The sequence below is a fragment of the Mustela putorius genome, unplaced genomic scaffold, assembly GCF_011764305.1.
Source record: "Mustela putorius furo isolate JIRA1106 unplaced genomic scaffold, ASM1176430v1.1 tig00000580_pilon_pilon_pilon, whole genome shotgun sequence".
In the NCBI taxonomy this organism is placed as follows: Eukaryota; Metazoa; Chordata; class Mammalia; order Carnivora; family Mustelidae; genus Mustela; species Mustela putorius.
The window spans coordinates 7,586,701-7,602,561 of NW_025421423.1; the positions used below are offsets into that span (position 1 = coordinate 7,586,701).

The 15,861-nt window shown below is 32.8% G+C and overlaps 1 long non-coding RNA gene across 1 annotated transcript; it reads left to right on the forward strand.

Moving 5' to 3' along the window:
• The first annotated feature begins 11,223 nt into the window (after positions 1-11,223).
• Positions 11,224-14,209, forward strand: LOC123392494. The gene is made up of 2 exons (XR_006607222.1): positions 11,224-11,363; positions 14,048-14,209. It is a non-coding gene; the product is annotated as an uncharacterized LOC123392494 (long non-coding RNA).
• The last annotated feature ends 1,652 nt before the right edge of the window (positions 14,210-15,861 follow it).

Genomic DNA, 15,861 nt, shown 5'->3' on the forward strand with positions numbered 1-15,861 from the left:
GTCATATGAATCATATAATAGTATATATATAAAGACAACTAGAAAATTGTTCCATGTATGACTTTTGATAGTACTGAATGTTGGCAACAGGCTAAATTGTTTCTGCATTGTTTTACTTTAACATTGATACATCTTTTAAAGATTTATTTATTTTAGAGAGAGAATGTGCCCACGTATGCAAACAACAGGAAGGGCAGAGAATGAGGGAGAGAGAATCCCAAGCAGACTTCCCACTGAGCGCAGAGCCCCTGAGGTTCAATCCCAGGACCCTGAGATCATGACCTGAACTAAAATCAAGAGTTTGCCGCTCAACTGACGGAGCCACCCAGGTGCCCCAGCATTGATACTTTTTAAAACAGTCAGATTCATACCTATAAAAGGAGATTTCAGTGAACATGGTTGGAGGTCAAATTATATGTACTTATGAATCCACATAAATTCACACATATGCATTATTGAAGTACCCTAGTCTAAACTAGAGGGGCTGTATCCTGGTTAATTAGCAATCAGGAAAGTGGAATTTAAAGTTAATCAAGACAAGTAATTTGAATACTACTGGACTTTAGGGGTTTTTTTCTCTTATTTTTAAAGATTTTATTTATTTGAGAGAGTGAACAAGAGAGAGCAAGCAAGCATGAGCGGGATGAGGGGAAGGATCAGGGGGAGAGGGAGAAGCAAACTCCCCACTGAGCAGGGAGCCCAATGTGGGGCTCCATCCCAGGACCCTAGGGATCATGATCTGCACTGAAGGCAGACGCTTAACTGACTGAGCCACCCAGGAGCCTCTGGGCTTCAGGTTTTCTTAGTAGTATAAATGCACTGAAAGAAATTTTAATTTTCCAATAAGTTAAATTGTATGGTTTTAAAAATCATTAATAAACTGAAAACAAATAGTTTTAAATAAATGGCAAGTCATATAGACCAACATCAATCCTGCACTATATGTGCTATTTTAACCCCTAGTAATATAAAATATTACATGCCAGAGATATAAACAAAGAATGGTAAATGATTGTAACCCTTCATAATATCCATGTCAACCACTGGGAATTATAAAACAGAAAGTGATAAACATATTATTTCTGAAAAAGAAATGTTTCAAATACTTAAATACTCTCATACTCTGTTGCTCTGACATTTTAGAAAACTAATACCCAAGATTTTATTTTTAAATTCCAAGATGCTATGTGAATCCAGTTACATGCATTCAAAAAAATAATGATGGAATTTAGCTGATCTTAAAGCACAGCATAGTGAAATAACTACAAATTAAAATTAAATTAAGAGGACCCTATGATTATCTCATTTTACTACAAATACAGGGAAATACATTTTTCAGCCACAATAATTTTATTACTATAAAATATTTTCTAATCAGAAAGAAATTCAGAAGTCAGATGTTACATTATAGAAAAATAACTAATAAGCTGAATTTCCTGTAATAAATTCAACTACTTGCAGTGAGAACTGTTAACAATTCTAAGAAATTTTAATGATAGTTACTAACATTGCAATCTAGAAAATTTTATATTTGATTTGAAAAATAAACTGCAGATTTCAATATTATGCTCTAAAATTTTATGAAAATGGGAAAAATTTATGAGGATTTAGAATACAAGCATCATGATACACAGAAATACTTATTAAATCATTATTATATTGAACTTATTTTTTATTATAAAAGGATATGAAACTAGTATTTTGTTCTACTTTTATGCAATGTAACTTCCATTAAAGTGATAGCATATTCAATGAAAACCCTGCAAAATTTAGGTGATTCTATGTAAATAAAGAGTATGTACATAAGTATATGTTTGTGTATGTATATGTGAATGCATATGTGTTCTATTTCAGAAATGTTACCTCAGAATTTTAGGTTGATTCCTTGGAATTCTTTATTCTAGACATATATAAGCATCTCTAAAAAAATTAAAAGCATATTTAAAATTGACTTCTGAATCTGGGCGTAAAGCCTGACAGAAGTAAAGATTTTCTAGAGAAATTTTTTCTAAACTAGTAAGTACTTGCAGAATAGATAAATCCATCATTCCAATATAAGATAGAATTACTCAGAATAAATCATTCATGTATAAGTACTGTCCAAAACTTCTTTGGAAGTTCATGATGTGATAAGTTTAACCTCATTTATTTTTGCAATCTAGTTACTTTTCTCAGGACAGATGTGTATTGAAATAATTCAAGACAAGCTGACAAACTAAGAAGTCTGAAAAACTTTAAAAAAACTTCATGTAAAATTCTGTTTCTCCCTCTGTGTGTGTGTATGTGTTTCTATCTCTCTCTCCAGCCTCACATCATATATTTATAATAGTTGTTGTGGAGCTAGACACTGGTAAAGATAGGACCATGCCTTTGGGTAATTTGCTCTACTTAGCAAACTAGAACCTTGAAGAACTCCAAAATAATGAGGGTTGACACATCTGAATCCCAGGAGCACATTCGGATTTTCCCTACAATTATCAAGTATAGTTTGGTGTGAACAAATATCCCAAAACTCATAAAAAATACATATTATATATATCCATATTATTTCATATAAATGTTATGTTTCACACTAAGCAATAAACACTATGACAAGTATTTTTCCATATCAATAAAAATATATCAGTAAAATTTTATGACTAAAAATTAAAAATAATTATACAACAATAGATTTTTAAAACAGCAGATTAATACCAAAATATCATTGGTATTGACAGTTTGAAATAAATCAAAAGATCACTTATGGCAAAATAAAAGCTTCAAATGAATGGACAGTCACTGGCAATAGCATATGTTTTAGTTCACCAGGGAAATATGATGATTCTAATCTTTTGTGCAACTATTAAAAGTACCTTGAAAATATAAAGTAAAAATTAAATTAAAAGGAGACATAGATCCAACATCCTACAGGGAAAATTTAATCCATCTCTCTCTGGAAATTACAGAAAATACATATCAGTAGGAATTTTGAAAATTCAACATAACAAACACCTAAATATACTAGATCAATATATAACTTTATACCTCATAAGTAAGAAAATATATGCCTTTTTGTCCAGTATGTAAGGTCCACTCATGAAAACTAATCTCATTCAAAGTTCTAAAGCAAGCCTCAAAAGATGGGGGAAAAAAAAATCTGGTCACAAATTAATTAAGTTAAAATTCAAGCATACATACAATTGAGGAAGATTCTAATTGTTGGAAATTAATATCTATCCTGATATAAATAAAGGAATATCACATTTTAATAAAAGCAGAAAGACAAAGTAATGACAGGGCACTGGGATAGAGCCCAGTATTGGGCTTTACTATTGGCAGGAATTCTGCTTCTCTCTCTCCCTCTGTATCACCCCCCACTCCCTGCCACCCTCCCTCTCCCCGACCTTGCTCATGATCTTTGTCTCTCTCTCAAATAAATAAATAAAACCTTTTTAAAAAATTGCAGCAGAGACTTTCTATAATGCAACTTAACAAATTAGATAAACTAAAACATAATGTAATTAAATATCAAAGAACAAAAAGAAATCATAAATAAATTTAAAAACATAAGATCAATATATCAACAAAAGTAATCTTCTTAAAAAATATAAGATTCATAAGCCTTTAAGATTTACAAACTAAGACTGATGAAGAAAGAAAGAAGGCAAAAAAGCAGACCATATTAAGAAAGTAAAACATGTATAAAAACAGTGGGCACCAATAACTTAAAAACTGAAATCTTTATCCCAATAAATTTGAAAACTTGTAAGTCCCAAGAAAATATAATATTTGTCAAAACTGACTCTAAACAAAAAATCTTAATATTATTCTAATCAAGACAAAATCTGATATGATTTTTAAAAATCATCTTACAATAAAAAGGCAGGTCCAAATAGTATTACCTACTAACATTCAAGGAAGAAATAAATCAAATTTACCACAAAATTTTTATAAAGTCCAGAAAGAGAACGTATCTATATTACTTTGCCAAATCTCCTAACCTTGGTACCAACTCTAGTAAAAACAATATTAAAAATAGAATTATAAGCAAATCTCACATTAATCATAGATGCAAATATCTTAAATATCCTCAAGCCAAATTAAGAACAAATTAAGGTAATAATACACCATGAGTAATTTAAACTTTTCACAGGAATTCACTTTTTAGTATTACAAAAAATTAATATAAAGTAACTTGTATATGAGAAAATTAAATAATCATCCCAATTGTTACAAAAATGAGGGTTAAGGAATCACAATCTGCTCATTATTTTTAAAATATATCTTACCAAGAAGAGCAGAAAATAGAATGTTCTTAACCTGACAGTCCTTAACTATTATAAAACTTGAAACAAATACATAACATGAAATATTTAAAGTATTTATTTTATTACCAGAAACAAGTAAAAAGTATCCATTCTTACTGGTGTTATTTCATATTCTTCTGGAGACACTGGCTACTGCAATAAATCAAGTAAAGAAAATAGATGAGGATGGGGAAGGTATGTGCTATGGTGAGTGCTATGAAGTGTGTAAACCTGGTAATTCACAGACCTGTACTCCTGGGGCTAATAATACATTACATGTTAATAAAAAAATTAAAAATTAAAAAAAAAAGAAAGTAGATGAGGAGATAGGAAAAAACAATTCAGATCCCTTAGTTTTACAGATGATATAGGAAAAAGAATCTACAAGTGGACTATAGAAATTGTAGATTGTACAAAATTATAAATTAACAATGAAACTTTTGTATTCAAATTAGTATCTGAAATTTTACTACACTTTCATATTAAAACTACAAGCATTTCTAATAAGTGATTATAATATATCACTTAACATAACACCAAAAATTCTAATATACCTAAGGGGTAAAAATCTAAGACAATGTGGATAAAATTTTTATAGGAAAAATGCATTTATAATATTTAACTTATATAAATTAAATTTAATTTAACTTATATTTAGCATACATAAAAGTCACTGATATATATTGAAAGATATTAATAAATCAAGAGATATCACATACTCATAAATTAGAAAACTTAGTACCACAAAATCCTACACTTATCAAAAATAATATATAAATTCAATTTAATTCTAATCAAAATCCAATAGGATTTGGTGAAATTTAATAAACATAAATTTTAAATGGTAAAAGGCCAAGAATAGTCAAGGAATTTCCAAAGAGCAAGACTTACCTGCCAGATAACTATCAAATTCCAAAGATGCCATAATTATCTCAGTGTCATCTGACAGCAAAACTAACCAATGATATTTTCAACACATTTGACTGCACAATTTAGGACTGAAATTATACATAGGATTCCTATAAACTTAAAAATAAACAAAGTATCCAGAAGATAAATGGACATACGTGGAGGCAATTTACAGAAAAGGAAATATGAAAGCCCCAAAATTATAGTATGATATCATGTATTTATGTGTCAAATACATGATACTTAAAATATAATTTTTAGGAATGAGCACATAGTGATTACATTCTAAATAAACACAGACAAAAGATAAAACAAAATTGAGGCTAGCAATCCTTTCAAAGAGAGAAGGAGGAAAAAAAAAAAGTAGAAGAGAAAAAAAGGGTATTGGTTTCGCTAAGCATGATACGCTCTAGTTTCATCCATGTTGTATCATATGATCTCCCTGATATGAGGAAGTGGTGATGCAACATGGGGGCTTAAGTGGGTACGAGAAGAACAAATGAAACAAGATGGGATTGGGAGGGAGACAAACCATAAGTGACTCTTAATCTCACAAAACAAACTGAGGGTTGCTGGGGGGAGGGGTTTGGGAGAAGGGGGTGGGATTATGGACATTGGGGAGGGTATGTGCTTTGGTGAGTGCTGTGAAGTGTGTAAACCTGGTGATTCACAGATCTGTACCCCTAGGGATAAAAATATATGTTTATAAAAAATAAAAAAATAAAAAATAAATAAAAAATTTAAAAAAAAATGTAAAAAAAAAAAAGGGTATTGGTTTTGGTCCACAGTCCACAATGGACTCTAAGAAAACCAGAAAGTTTTATACTGAAGCTGATTTGTGGTCTCAGAGATAGTTTTCTTTTTCCTTATGTATCACATATATATTTCATATATTTTGATACATTTCATATAAAACTGCACTATTTAAGGACTATCATAGCAAATTTTATATATATATTAAATGTATTTTTGCACACTAATAAATTCATCAATTTATCTTATTCCTATGATCATGAAATATAACAAATAATGATGAGAAAGAAAGCTGGTAAAATGTATAGTTAATTCGAATAATTAACAAAAGTATTAATATAAAATAAAATCCAACAAAACCAAAATTGAGCCTTTCTCTGAGTTTTGTTCTGAATGGCAGTAAGTTAGATTCAACGAACAGTTAGGTGGTCCCATTTTAGTCTATGGTACAAGATGCATGTTTTACTGCAGGTTCTACCACAATCTTTCACTGGTGATAAAAGAATATCATTCACATTAAAAACACACACCTATATGCAGACAGAAATTGTGTATTGTGTGTCTCTGTGCATACACTGTACATCCAACAAATCCTGAAGAGAAGAGAGCATAAGTAGAACACACTGTATACCTTACACAAAGGTGCTCTGGCTAAGTAAGCTTCAATAAGTATATGCAATATTTTTAATATTCAGTATATAAATGCTACATGGGAAGGTGAAGGGCTCTGTAGATCAAGTTCTGTACCACTGTTCTAATTATCCTCTCTCCTCCTTGGCTTTAGTATATACAAGTTGATTATTAACATAGTTTTAACTGTTGTGCTCACACACGAGATCGAAACGAGGTTTAAAAAGAGTAAGAATCATCGTGGGAATCAAAATGTGAATATCTAGAACCTCAGAGGGCAAAGATCTATTTACAGGTAGAGGTACATAGATTACTTTCCTGAGATGAAGAAATTTTCTCCTTGAAGAATTAGAATAAAGAAGAATTTCACTTTTTTTCAGAAATTTCTAAGTATTACTTTGAGAATTCAGGCCTTTTCTTGGGGCAAGTAAGATGCATCTCACATCAGACTTACCTCACATTTAGCTTTCAGCATTAAGGGGAAGATAAAGTCTACCAACTCCATTGTGTGAGATTTCCTTTGAAGTATTGGGTATTGATAAATGCAAACCTGAATTATATTTCTGGATAGTTTTTCTTTAATTCCTTCCCTCATGAGATGCTAAGGGTCTGTTATTTAAGACTATAACATGAAAATAAGAGCCAAAAATATGTTCTGGTTGTTTTTGGAGGAATGAAGTTTAACTAAGACCCAGTATATGAAAAATCTGATAGATAAAAAAAGAAACATACATAAAGAAAGAACATAAAGAACATAAAGCACACTTTTCAATGAAATTCTGAAGGCTGAAGGAATGTGTCAACTAGAAGTGAATTCATACCAAAGAATAAATATTGCATTACTGAATATCTGCTTATATATGTGCATCTTATAATATTGCTGCCATGCAACTATGGAGATGTTTAATAAAAAATCATTTCACCTGGAAGATAACCAAGTATGGAGCTGCTGCAGATAGAGGCTAGGGGGTAAACTGACACACAATAATAAGAGGTTATGAAATTTAAATGAGAGGTAAAAAGAAGGAAACTTTCCTTCAGCCTTCGGCATTTGCCATGTTTTCTATCAACAATTAAAAAAAAATTCTTTCCAAAATTAATTTAAATTGATGTTTGATTTCTATATCTAATGATCAATGCATATAATGCTTACTGGTCATAACCATGTAGAAGAGGAAGGGCCAGTAGCAGAATACATTAATTCTGAGAAATGTGCCCTAGAAAAATTTTCCAGGGGCACCTGGGTGGCTCAGTCGGTTAAACACTGTCTGCCTTTGGCTCAGGTGATATTCCCAGTGTCCTGGGATCAAGCCCCGGGTCCAGCTCCCTGCTCGGTGGGGGGCCTGCTTCTCCCTCTCCCTCTGCCTGCTGCTCACTCTACTTCTGCTAACACTCTTTCTTCCAAATAAATAAAATCTTAAAAAACTTTTTTTCCAATTATTCTCTGGCCATAACATCATCACTACTGTTGAATAGGTCATAAAGAAATCCAATCTGCAAGCCCAGCAACTCTCTTTTGTGACCCCTGCTATATCTATCCTGTTCTATTCCTATCTTGAAGAAAGGGCATGGTTTTCTGTATATCCAAAGGATGAATCTTCGTTCCTCATGTTTCTCACCAGGAAACAGCATCTTAAACTCTGTTGGGCTACTTCTTTTACAATGATTTCAATTTAGATTTTTTCAAAAATAGGATGCTTTTATGCTTTTTGATTTGGTGATGCTGCCAGAATTTGTTTCTGCCACTAATCCCAGAAGAAACAAAAGGACAGTGGTACCAATAATTTCTCATTTCTATTCTGACATATATGCCCAGAGGCATATCACTCTCTCCCTACTGAAATTGTTTATGACTCTATGCTTCCATAAAAACTGGACTTGATACAGGAGAAGATGGCTACTCTTGCAGTCCTAATGTTTGCCTCATATTCTGCTGTATTTTCCATGATGGTTAAGAACAGGGACATCCATTTTCTTCAGTTGAAAATCCTTTATCTCCAGTATTTGGGCCATTTACAAGATTCCAATGGGGGAAAAAAGTATGGTTCTCATGCAAATTTCATAATTTTTAATGTAGCTGAATATTTTAGTCAATTAAAATATTTTGTGTGTGTATATATTATATATATATTACATATATATATTTTTTTAATATATACCTATTACAAGATATTTCCTGACAAATACAGACTGGACTCTTCCTCTCCTCCTCTCTCTCTCTCTCTCTCTGTGTGTGTGTGTATATATATATATCCAAAGTATCCAAAGAGAAAAAAAAAAAGAAAAGAAAAAATAAAAAAAAAACAAAAAAGAAATAAGACTACCTTTTAATAATCAAGAATGTTCTCTAACCCTTCCTATATAAGGATTCCTTGGTATACATACATTAAAGGATTAATAGTTAATGTCCAAACTATCCTCGCATGCAAATACATACCCCTACATATAACTAACTGGGTTATTCATTTTTCTGCTCACTGTTTATGCATCATAAACATAGTCTGCATTTCTTCTGTAGTTTTTGCTTCTGTAAAGTTGAAAGTTACTTGGGTTTTCTTCTTTTAAGTTACTATATAACTTTGATAATGTAGGCTTTCCAAGTAGTACAAGATATGAAAGAGTTATATTATTTTTCTCAAAAAAAAAAGTTTTATGTTTGACATTGTCACATAGGTTTGATGGCTAAGTCACTTACTATTGAACTTTAGTACCTCAGGTTAAGAGAATTTAAGTTATTTCTGTAGAAAAGGTGACAGTCATTCTGTAATGGTTCTTGAAACCTGATGAAACCACCTAACTGACAAAAACGAGGTCCAAGTGAAGCTAACCTTTTGATAACTGGGGGAAAGGAGGATGGCTAAGTAGATAAGGCATTATTAATACAGCTCTAAATTAGGGCTCAATTTCACAAGAGATGGCAGAAATCCAAAACCACTACTCTGTGGGTTTACTGAGTCAAGTTTTCTGAAGTGTCTTGAAGTACACAAAAAGTTTGCCCCCCCCCCCGCAAGGAGAAGGCATTAACCGAAGGCCCGTAAACATTCAAAACTTATATGCAAGTTTTGTAGACATTTGCATTATTTTTATACAAAGTTTGGCCTCATTGAGAAAGTGATAGTCCAGAGTTCAATGGAAGTAATTCTAAAGAAACATTATTCAAAATCCCTTGGCCTTTGTCAAACAATGAAGTGAAAAGATGAAAAGTTTCCATTTCAAGCTTTTCCTTGTTAAATGATTTAAATAGTACTTGTGCCTTCAGCCTAATCTGGGGCTTAACACATGATTAAAAAATTGCCTGTTGAAATAAATTATAATATGTCACAAATAAAAAATATTTTTAGGAGAAAATATGGGGGCAGGGTATCTGAAGGGTAACTCCTAGTTTTCTTATTAGATGAAAGTATTAGAAAATCTAGTCAATAAGAAATCTAATCACAGTATAAATCTGTTCAAGAATCAGTTTTATGGTTTTCAAAAAGTTTTATACTAAATTTTTACATTTCCTGTTATTGCATGCAAATGGAAATAGTTGCTACTGTATTTACATTTGTAATTCCTATGGCAATAATAAAGATGTTCCGTGGTGTATATAAAGGGTAAAAGAACATGGAATGGTGCAGGTTCAGCCCTGGGATAAAGGAAGTAAAGGAAGTTAAATAAAAAATATGCCTGGGCATCAGAAATAAATTTTTTGTAGAGAAAAATGTAAAGATGTGGTTTTTATTGATACCAATATTAAGCATCACATAATATATTTGGATATCTAATAATATATTTAAAAGAACCCTTAAGACAATTTTAACATAAATCATATCTGAAACATTTCTCTTGAATGTTCCTTGAAATGTCTGTCTGAGCATGTCACGTGCCTTTCAGGCAAGGTTGTTTTGTTTTGATTGAAGCACACATCACACAATTTTAGTTTCAGGTGTACAACATAATAATTTAACACAGAGTAGGGCATTTTTGTCTTTGACTAGGTTTAACTTTTAGAAGATCTTCTTATATTCAGGACTGCACAAATACCGATATCTTTTCAACTTCAGATATATGCAAAATCAGAAAAAAATGGAAAGATGAAAATTAGTATCAACTGCTGATTTGAAATTCAAGCTCAGTTCTGGAGATATGAATGAACAAATATTAAAAGCTGATAAAGAGGGACACCTGGGTGGCTCAGTCAGTTAAGCATCTGCCTTCAGCTCCAGTCATGATCCCAGTGTCCTGGGATCAAGCTGGGCATTGGGCTGCATGCTCAGTGGGAAGCCTGCTTCTCCCTCTCCCTCTACCTGCTGATCCCCTTAATTGTGCACTTGCTCACACTGGCCCTCTCTCTCACACTCTCTCTGTCAAATAAAGTCTTAAAAAAAAAACTGATAAAGAACTGAAAATCTAGATAAAGAAAGGGGCCTAAGATTAAGGAAAAGCAGCAACCTTTGGTAGCAATCATTCACCACCATGGTCCAAAAATAAGCTATGGGATAGTTTTTTCTTTAACACATTGCCATGGAAAGATTATTGCCACCTGCTGTTCTTTTTAGGCAGAAAAAAAGATACAAAAGCATCATCATGCTGGTACCAGAGTTGTGACATACAAGTAGCTATCAATGTAGGATGATTATTCTTTCCTGACCTTTATTCAAGGATTACAGCCAAACAAGGAGAACAGCTTTAATGGGAGAGTTTCCCTAAATCACCTAATGTGTGTGAAGCAAAAGAGGATGATCAAGATAAAGACTACATGAACAGACTCCCACCCATCAGAAGCCCTACTGTGAATTGCATGTAGGTGAAGTGTATTAAGAATTTTAAAGCACTGCATTTCTGATTTATCAATTTTTTAAAATTTTTATTCATGTCATTGTTTTGTTCTTTTCTTTAGAATTTTAATAGACTTTTTGTATATATGCACACTAGTTATTCCATCATTGTTACATTGTCTATATCTACTACTTCTAAGGACATTATACTCTAGTATAGAATTTTTTTTTATCTCTAATAGTTCCCTATTAAATTCATATTGTTGTCTTAGCTTCTCATTAATCATTGTAAAAAAGTAAAAAAAAAGAAAAAGCTTTATACCAATTGATTTACCAGGGAAATCAAATTCTCTTTGTCTCAGGTTAAGTACCTTAACAGAATAATGGGATAGTGGGGCATGAAAGATGAGACCTTATAAGCATAACCCAGATAGAAGGTGTTTACTTTACAAAAAGTCAATTTCTCTACATAAGAAAAAAACAGGGAATTTTTTGTTTATATTTCCTTTCTTTTCTCTCTCTTTTTTTTCTTTCCCTCCTTCCTTTCTTTCTTTCCTTCTTTTTTTTGGGGGGGGTGGGGAGAGGAAAGCTGACAGTTGGTGCTGGAGAAAGTTATCATAAGAAGCAAGGGTAAGACAGCAATAAAGGGCATAAGAAAGCTAAGGAGAGAGGGACCTGGTGGCTCAGAGTTGGTTGGGTATTCTGCTCTTGATCTCAGCTCAGGTCTCAACCTCATGGTCATGAGTTTGGGGCCACATACTGGGTATAGAGCCTACTGAAAAAAAAAATAAAGAGAAGAGAAGAGAGGAAGGGAAGAGAAAAGAAGAGAATTAGAGAAGTAAAGAGAAAAGACAGAAGGGAAGGGAAGAGAGAGCCAAGCAGAAATTTTCTTTTATGTGTAATGGACATCTAATTTTAGGATAGTGATATTTAATATGTAAGTTTTTTCTTGCCTCATCTATTATTATCATCTACTGCCCTATACCTGCAAAGAAAAACATCTGCACCACAAGTTTGGTTTAAAGGTATTTATGGAGAATAAATGATATATTAGTTGGGAAATGGTAATAATGAAGAGGACAGAGAAGGAATTTCAAAGGAGTATTTAAGGTGGGAAGCCCTTGTGAAACTAGCTTATAAGTGAAACAACCATTAATATATATCTCCTATTAATATCGAATCCTCCTGAAATTCAGAGTTATATTAGGTAATCAGAATGTCTCAAAGATGATTTGATTGTAGCTAAAGCGTTGTTATTTAGAAATAAAGGGCATCCACAGAATGCTGAAGGATTAGAATCATCTGAAATATATTTCATAAATGAGCTCTTTTATTTTCAAGGAAATAGAGTTATTTGTTGCCTCTAATTTACTTTAATAAATGAACTGATCTGAAAAAAAGAAGTATGGCCATCAACTGTATTCAATAGGTTCTGTTTATGTCTTCAGAAACTTTTCTTTCATATCATTCCCTCCTATATATACCTACCACATGCCCCTCCCCATTCAAGGTTTTACTTTCCATGGTTTTAGTTACTGGTGGTCAGCCATAGTCCAGAAGCAGATGATCCTCCTTCTGACTTATTGTTAGAAGGTCAGTAGTAGCCTAACGCTATGTCACAATGCCTACATCATTCACTTCACTTCATCCCACCATGTAGGCAGTTTTTCACTTCATATCATAAGAAGGGTGAGTATAGTACAATAAGATATTTGGGGAGAGAGAGACCACATCCACATAACTTTTATTATAGTATACTATTATAAGTACTATATTTTATTAGTAGTATTGCTGCTAATATCTTACTATGCCTGATTTATAAATTAAGATTTATCATAGGGATATATATGTAGGAAAAACCACAGTATATAGAAGATATACTGTTATATTTACCAGGGGAAGTAACTTCCTCTTAGGAAGAGAAAAACTTTCCCTGGTATATATAAGATATATTTATATCTATATATAGATATAAAAACAGTATATATAAGATTCAGTACTATCTGTAGTTTCAGGTATCCATTGGAGTCTTAGAATGTATTCCCACAGATAAGGGGGGAATACTATACTTGAATGTAAGTAAGTATATTCAAAACACATATTTTCTTAAACTTAGTATAACTGGATATAATTGGACAGCCTTTAACCTTTTGCAGTTATAGTTAATAAGTTTTTCTTAGAACTTACATAGGAGAGGTATGCTTTATTTTTTAGATATTCCATAATAAATGATCACAGACTGGATGGCCTAAAGAACAAATTTATTTTCTCATAATTTTGCAAGATAGAAGTCTCAGATCGAGATGTCTGCAGAGTTTATTTCTTCTGAGACATCTGTCCTTGGCTTCTAGATAACATTTCCCTCTTCATCTGTTTCTCCTCTGTGTGTCTGTGTCCTAATCTCTTCTTATAGGGATATCAGTCATACTGGATTGGGGCCCAATTTAATGACCTCAGTTAACCAAAATCACCTATTCAATGTCCTTATCTCCAAATACAGAAACATTCTGAGATACTGGGAGTTAGGATTTTAGCATTTGAATTTGGGGGGACACAATTCTGCCCATGAGAGGAGGCATATGAAATTAGTTTATTTCATAGATTTAATCACTCAGAATACTAAAGTTTTAAGTGTGGAACTCACAGTTTAAGTAGAGGAATAAAGGAACTTTTAGCATCTGATGTGACTCTGGTCTGATTATATTCTAGGACTATCGTGAAGACACACTGAAAATTCTAACACCCTGGAGAAGTATAAAATCCCATTTAGTTGCTAATCTTCCTGTCATGGAAGTTGCTTGCCAGCTCTAATTTCGAGTGAACACATTAAATACAATGGTGAAAATGTCAATTAAAAATCTACTCTCCATACCACGTGTGTCTCTTTCCGTGTATGTTCTAACCTAACTCACATCCCACCTATACATCGCTGTTTGTGGATCCTGTGTTTTCATCTGTTACAGTCTTAGTTAAAATCATCTATTTTTTTCTACTATCCTACCTTGATCTTGACTTCAGCTCTTGCTCCTCAAAGATGGGAATATGAGGAATGGTTCTCTCCTTCACCATATAATTCTTTTGTCAGGAATTTCAGGATTTCCTCAACATTTGCAATTATGTGTTTGACATTATTCTCTAATTTCCACACTGACTGACTTTTTTCATTTTATATTCTTATATTTTGTAATTGGGTTTGGTTCTTACATGGATTGGAAAATTTACACTTATAACACTGGCTATTATTCCCCAGATTTCCTCCTTTACAAGGCTGATTTCTACCTGGATGTTCTAAAGATTCCCAAAATGCAGCATTTTCGTTCCTAATCCCTAGTTTTCCCCATTTATAACACGTTCTCCTCGACAGATTGAAATTTAGCAAATAAGCTTTGTAAACATGCAGTTGTTTTGAGTAAACTCAAAACCATCATCAGGGAAAAAAAATCCCTGTCAATAAATTTAAAATCTATGTCAATCAATACCAGTCCACATCATTTCCCTTTAATGGACTGTTTTTCAATTTCAAACATTTTTTTTCAATTTAAATGTAAAGAATCTATAATTGCGTATTCACTTATTTTCAATATTACTCCCACTCTTTTCCCACCTTTCTCCTTTAATCTAACAATATATATCAACATTCTTTTTTTTCCCAAAATGTTTTTTATTCTTCCCCTTTCTGGTTTTTAAAATCATACTGTTTACTTGATCTGGAATATCATTTTCTTTCATTGCATCTATTAAACATATTTATATCTCCCAGTGTCCCTATTAAGACAGCTAGCCTCATGGCAAGTTTCTAGTCCATCTTCTGTAATCTGAGGCTAAGGCCCCAGTGGGGATCTACTAGAGAAATGTTGAGCTCTCCTTATCTTCATGAGGAGGAATTAGCATTAACTATGGACAGCATTATAATTCTTCCGAAAGAATCATATTTGAATTCTTTGTCAATTTCTCTAATCAGGGCTGGCTCCATTGATCAGTGAAGTTGCACAGCATCCAAACTTAATAAGAGGCCCTGCACCTCGGTTTCATGTTCTATTGTATCATTTTAAAGTTATTTTTGAATTTGTGTTTTATAAATGGAGCTGACAGCTGACATAAATGGACACAGATTTAAGTGAGTGAGAGCTCTGCAGCCTCTCGGGCTGGACAAGGTTGCAGCCTCCCTGACTCTGGCAGGTAGCTCAGTGGTGGCTTCCAAAGAGACTTGCTGGGGAACTCTCACCTACTCCCCATGCAGATACTGAGTGCATCCCAGCATGGAAGCTGCAATCTCTTGAAGCTCTCTATGGGCCTGGCTAGGGGGCTCTGGAGAAAAAGAAACTGATTGCCTGCCCAAAACAATCCCATGCATTTTCATTTTGTACTGCAAAGAATCCAGCAAAGAATAATTCTACCTACTGTTCTAAAATAATAGAAGAAAAAAAGGAAAAAATAAATAGGAGCTCCTCTTCTCTCAGCTACTCACACAATTCAACATTTAAAATTAAATAAGAATAACAGGGGCAAAAGGCACTCCACAG